Source organism: Camellia sinensis, chromosome 7 (assembly GCF_055761805.1).
Source record: "Camellia sinensis isolate YWXY chromosome 7, ASM5576180v1, whole genome shotgun sequence".
NCBI lineage: Eukaryota > Viridiplantae > Streptophyta > Magnoliopsida > Ericales > Theaceae > Camellia > Camellia sinensis.
The window spans coordinates 114,177,903-114,185,136 of record NC_138967.1 but is presented as its reverse complement, the minus strand read 5'-3'; positions in this window follow the sequence as shown (position 1 = coordinate 114,185,136).

Below are 7,234 nucleotides of genomic sequence, written 5' to 3'. Positions count from 1 at the left end.
TTGGCGTGTCCATGCTTCATAGATGTTTACTATATGATGAAAACTGTTGACATTTTGATTGCTAGCTAATAATCTTCTGTGATAAATTTGTTTAATTATTTTTATCTGATTTGGATCTATATATCTTATTTTGGAGTTGCTTATAGGCTTACATCCATTATCATTTCAGATTTTTTTGTTTTATAAACAAACTACTTTCAAATTTTCTACTTCTCTATATAGGTTTATATTCTTAAGTGAGGTTCATTAGGTTTTTTTTTTTTTGTATGAGCTTATGATTGGCCTTCGTGAATGAATCCTGATAATCCCTCCTTCAAATTGTGTCCTACACTCTGAAGCACGGACACGGAGACAAACACGCATACGGACACAGACCCAGGACACGGGACACAACAATTTCTAAAAAATTGGGACACAGACACGGTAGGGGACATCGCAATTTTTTTTAATTTTTTTATAAATATTTTTATTTTAATAAACATTAATTATTTTATTTATTTATTTATTATATTCTTCAAATAAGGTGTTTTAATTAATTTTTTTGTTTTATTATTTTTTAATATATATAAGTATATATTATCTTATTATTATATTTATGCTCTATAATAACTATGATATAATATATACTAATAGTGTAACTATTATATAATATATAATAATAATAGTTATTACATAATAGTTATATATATTATATATGAATCTAGAAGATAAGGACCAAGGACGGGTGTCAAAACAGAAGCAACAGAGAGGGTGACCGAAGTGAGGCGAGGGGAGCAAGATAGAGGGAGACGGAAGTGAGAGCGATCGCAAGGGAGAGAGAGCTTTGAGAAGGGGAAGGCGAGAGAGAGAGCTCTGAGAAGTCGAAGGCTCTAGATCATCGAAGTCGAAGGGGGCTGTGGATCGTCGACGTCCGTCGAAGTTGAAGGGGGATCTAGATCGTCAAAGTCGAACTCGATGGGCACTAAGAAGTCGCCCACCAGGTTTCTACACCATTTCTCTCACGTTTACTCTTCTCGTCGTGTCCCATGGCGTGTCCCCTCAGTGTCTCCGCTGTGTCCCAGCAAAAAAAATAAATTAAATTATGGGGACACGCTAGATGTCGTGTCCCGTAAGTGACCCCGGTGTGTGCTCGTGTCCCCAGCGTGTCCCCATATCCGACACCGCCACGGCTTCCATTTTGGCGTGTCCATGCTTCATAGATGTTTACTGTATGATGAAAACTTTGGTCAGTTTGATTGCTAGTTAATAATCTTCTGTGTTAAACTTGTTTAATTATTTTTGTCTGATTTGGATCTATATATCTTATTTTGGAGTTACTTATATGCCTACGTCCATTATCATTTCAGATTTTTGCTTTATAAACAAACTTCTTTCAAATTCTCTACTTCTCTATACAGGTTTATATTCTTAAGAGTGGTTCATAAGGTTTTTTTTTTTTGTATGAGCTTATGATTGGACTTCGTGAATGAAGCCTGATAATCCCTCCTTCAAGTTGTGTCCTACGCTATGAACCACGGACATGGACACGGGACACGGTAATTTCTAAAAAATAGGGACACGGACATGGCAGGGGACACGACAATTTTTTTAATTTTTTTATAAATATTTTTATTTTAATACATATTAATTATTTTATTTATTTATTTAATATATTTTTTAAAAATGTGTTTTCATTAATTTTTTTATTTTATTATTTTATAATATATATAAGTATATATATTTTCTTTTAATTATATTTATGTTCTATAATAACTATGATATAATATATAATAATAGTAGTTATTGTATAATAGTTATATATATTATATATGAATCTAGAAGATGAGGACCAAGGACGGGTGTCAAAACAGAAGCGACAAAGAGGGTGACCGAAGCGAGACGAGAGAGAAGCAAGATAGAGGGAGATGGAAGTGAGAGCGATCGCGAGGGAGAGAGAGCTTTGAGAAGGAGAAGGCAAGAGAGAGATCTCTGAGAAGTCGGATGCTCTGGATCATCGAAGTCGTAGGGGGCTGTGGATCGTCGAAGTCCGTCGAAGTTGAGGGGGGCTCTGGATCGTCAAAGTCGAAGTCGATGGACTTTGAGAAGTTGCCGACCAGGTTTCTGCACCATTTCTCTCTCATTTACTCTTCTCGTCGTGTCCCATGGCGTGTCCCCGTTGTGTCCCTGGAAAAAAAATAAATTAAATTAAGGGGACACGCCAGATGCCGTGTCCCGTACGTGTCCCCGGCGTGTCCCCGTATCCGACACCGCCACGGTTTCCATCTTGGCGTGTCCATGCTTCATAGATGTTTACTATATGATGAAAACTTTGGTCATTTTGATTGGTAGGTAATAATCTTGTGTGATAAATTTGTTTAATTATTTTTATCTGATTTGGATCTATATATCTTATTTTGAAGTTACTTATAGGCCTACGTCCATTATCATTTCAGATTTTTGTTTTTATTAACAAACGACTTTCAAATTCTCTACTTCTCTATACAGGTTTATATTCTTAAGTGAGGTTCATAAGTTTTTTTTTTTTTTTTTGTACGACCTTATGATTGGCCTTCGTGAATGAAGCCTGATAATCCCTCCTTCAAGTTGTGTCCTACACTATGAAGCACGGACACGGACCCGGACACGGGACACGGCAATTTCTAAAAAATAGGGACACGGACACGGCAGGGGACACTGCAATTCTTTTAATTTTTTTATAAATATTTTTATTTTAATACACATTAATTGTTTTATTTATTTATTCATTATATTTTTAAAATAACGTGTTTTAATTAATTTTTTTATTATATTCTTTTTTAATGTATATAAGTATATATTATCTTATAATTATATTTATGTTCTATAGTAACTATGATATAATATATCATAATAGTGTAACAATTATATAACATATAGTAATAGTAATTATTATATTATAGTTGTATATATTATATATGAATCTAGAAGATAAGGACCAAGGACGGGTGTCAAAACAGAAGCGATAGAGAGGGAGACCGAAGCGAGACGAGAGAGAAGCGAGATAGAGTGAGACGGAAGTTAGAGTGATCGCGAGGGAGAGAGAGCTTCGAGAAGGCGAAGGCGAGAGAGAGAGCTCTGAGAAGTCGAAGGCTCTGGATCATCAAAGTCGAAGGGGGCTATGGATCGTCGAAGTCCGTCGAAGTCGAAGGGGGCTCTGGATCGTCAAAGTCAAAGTCGAAGGGCTTTGAGAAGTCGCCGACCAGGTTTGTACACCATTTCTCTCATTTAGTCTTCATGTCGTGTCCCATGGCGTGTCCCCGCCGTGTCTCCACTGTGTCCCTGTAAAAAAAATAAATTAAATTAAGGGGACACGCCAGATGCCGTGTCTTATACGTGTCCCCGTATCCAACACCGCCACGGCTTCCATTTTGGCGTGTCCATGCTTCATAGATGTTTACTATATGATGAAAATCGTGGTTATTTTGATTGATAGCTAATAATCTTGTGCGATAAATTTGTTTAATTATTTTTATCTGATTTGGATCTATATATCTTATTTTGGAGTTACTTATAGGCCTACGTCCATTATCATTTCAGGTTTTTGTTTTTATAAACAAACTACTTTCAATTTCTCTACTTCTCTATATAGGTTAATATTCTTAAGAGAGGTTCATAAGGATTTTTTTTGGTATGAGCTTATGATTGGCCTTCGTGAATGAAGACTGATAATCCCTCTTTCAAGTTGTGTCCTACACTATGAAGCACGGACACGGACACGGACACGGACACAGGACATGGCAATTTCTAAAAAATAGGGGCACGGACACAGCAGGGGACACAACAATTTTTTTAATTTTTTTATAAATATTTTTATTTTAATTCACATTAATTATTTTATTAATTTATTTATTATATTTTTTAAATAATGTGTTTTAATTAATTTTTTGATTTTATAGTTTTTTAATATACATAAGTATATATTATCTTATAATTATATTTATGTTCTAGAATACTGTGATATAATATATTGTAATAGTGTAACTATTATATAGTATATAATAATAGTTGTTATTATATAATAGTTATATATATTATATATGAATCTAGAAGATAAGGACCAAGGACAGGTGTCAAAACAGAAGCGATAGAGAGGGAGACCGAAGCGAGACGAGAGATAAGCGAAATAGAGGGAGACGGAAATGAGAGCGATCGCGAGGGAGAGAGAGCTTTGAGAAGGCGAAGGCGAGAGAGACAGAGAGCTTTGAGAAGTCGAAGGCTCTGTGTAGACACCCCATTTTTTACTGACTTTAAGACTCAGACGTCATCGATTGAGCGCTCGGTGATGGTGCATGTTGTGCTCATTCTGAAGTTACGGAGTCTTGGCTGAGAGCCTTGCGTCCGGACTTCGGGACCCTTTTGTGCTTTGCCTCGGTTTGCTAACCAGGTTCTGTTTTCTCTTCCCGAAGGGAGGGAGAGGTCTCGTTGACCATCTCTTAGTGGCTGTAAGTTACTTTTCATGGTTGTAGACCACTGTTCCCGTTTGGAGACCATTTTCTGATTTTCGGAGCCGTCGGTCGTGCGCCTCGGTTCGGGACCGCTTAACTTTCTCTGTTCGCTCCGGTTTTTGGCACACACCTTGTTTCCTCTCTCTAGAGGGACACTGTGGCCCGGGAGACCACTTTCGTGGTCGCACACCACTTTCGATGCTTAACAGCCTGTTTTTGAGGCACCCGACTACGCGTTTTTACCCCCGAACCCTCATTTTGCATCTGTCTTGGTCCATTTTTGGCATGGACCTTGTTTTCATTGTTTGGAAGGTGGTACAAGGGTGGGAGACCACCTTTTCTCCTTGGAGACCACTTTTCCCCCGCCGACCGGTTTTCTTGTCCGGTAACTGGTCTTCCTCATTTTTGGGCCACAATTACTGGTCTCCCACCACACCACTAGCTTGCATTCAGTTGGGAGACCATCAAATGGGGCTGCCGACCACTTTTTGTTGAGTTGACCCTTTTGAACTGGTTGGCCGACCACCTGAACTGGTCGGCCGCTTTCCTCCTGTCTTGTCTCAGTGAGTTGATTCCAGCTGTGCCAGTTGGGAGGCACAGACTAGATCCTCCGTACACGTGTATGGATCTTCCACCTTGGTTTGAAGCTTCTTGGAGAAGCTTTAGTCCCTCTTGTCTATAAAGGAAGGCCTCCTCTTCCTTTGCAAGGGTTCAGAATTTCTCTAAGGCATACACTTATACCTCCCCCTCTATATCTCTATTTTGGCTCCAAAAGTGCTAAGTTCTTGCCCTTTTGCACATTACCTCTTAGCCTAACACCTCCAACACCAACCTAAGCTTCTTGGAGGGTCTTAAGAGGTCCCAAGGAGCTGCATTTTTTGTCCATAAGATGCTGGAGTTGCTGAGCTACAAGGGTAACACCCTATTCCCTCTTTTGAGTTTTATTTTGCTGCATCTTTTAGCCATACTTGCAAGCATTTTTTAGCTTTGGTGTAAACTGAAAAAAGTCTTATTTTGAGGTCCTTAACATGTTTTTTTAAGATCATTTTTCTGTTGGGGGTCATCTACCCCCTCGCATGCTTCATTTCACCTTGTTTTGAGCCATGCATTAAGGCCTTGTTTTGAGCTTTGTTTTCCCTTTTGACCACTGAAATTCAGCAGATTTTCAGTGGTTATTATATGTTTTTGAGAGCCAAAATCAGAGAGGGGTGACCCTCTCTCTCCTTGTTTTGATTTCTGGCATATTTCGCCTAACAAAGGAGCCCTTATTTGCATGCTTCCAAGCCATGTTTCAAGCCATTTTTGGTGAGTTTTAGAACCAACATAGGCTCCATCCAGAGCTTTTTTTTCCATATTGGGTGTCCATCTTGCATGTGTAGAATAACCCTTATCATAGCCTATCAAAGGAGCATGTCATTATTGCATGCATTGACCATGTTTCAGTGGGTTTTTGGGCTTTATTTGGCATGTCATACCTTTGAATTTTGCTGGTTTAGTGGCCTCTTGATTGCCTCATATGCTTGTAGTGCAAATCCTCTTTACTAGATTGCATTGCATGCTATTTTGGCCTTTGATTCTAGCACTTTTTGGCCATGCCTTATACTGATTTTGTGCATGTTTTGGACTACCTTAGCTCTATTTTTGGGCCTCATGGTCGAATGATGCTTGCCATGTATGGTTGTAGTGTAATAGCCATGCCTAGCTTTGAGTTTTGAAGCCTATTGCATGCTTATATTGAGGTGTTTGCATGTTTTAGTATCATTGTGTATGATATTTTAGAGGTTATTCATTCACCATCTTCCCATGTTTATCACTCTTTAAGCACATTTGAGAGTTGTGCTTGTATGCCCCATTTATGAGCTATTGCATGAGCTTCATTTTTGTGCATTTTGAGCCATCATTTTAGACCATTTTCCTACTGTCTTGGACCTGCATAGGGACTGTTTGGGTCTGGTTAGGTCACTTGCGCATTGCTTTGTGTACCTCTAGTGTAATGCACATCATTAGTTTTGGTATCAGGGCCATCTAGCATGCATTGTGTGAGGTGTTTACATGATTTGGGACCATCTTGCATGTCATTTCAGAACTGGAAAATGTGTGATTGTATGCCATATTTCATCCCTTGCCATGCTTTGGTAGAGTTGCATTTGGTGCCTTAGGTTTGGTCCCTTGCATTCGTGCATATTTGCGTGTGTTTTCGTTGCCCAATTTCATCATGTTTGGCCACTGATTTGGGTGTGGCTAAGGCTCACCTATCTTGGTTTAAGTCCATCTTGCATTGTATATGCCATTTAGTCCATGTTGTTGCATGATTGACCATTACACTGTGTATGCCTTGATCATTTCATTGTTAGTCTCTATGTGTGCATTACGTATGCCATATAGTTTTCATGTGCATTGAGTATGCCATTGATTATTTCATAGCATTGTGTATGCTAGTAACATGTTTGCATATCATCATTTGCATGTTTGCATCATTTAGTGGCATTATGTTTAGGTTGCATGTTAGAGTTGCGTTCATGCATGCCATGTGTATTGCATTGTGTTTGGAGTAGGGTTCAATCCAGACACGGGAAACGAGGGACGTTTCGTACTCCAAGTGACGAAACGTGCCTCGATTCTCGGTCGCCGACACTCCGGATTACCCATGATGGAGTTTAGGCCTTGTTGTGTTTATATGTGCATTCATTTTACATCGAGTCATGCAATTCGACTCCTCGGCCATCATGCATCGAGATGCGTAATTGGTGGCACGAGGATCGAGGACTACA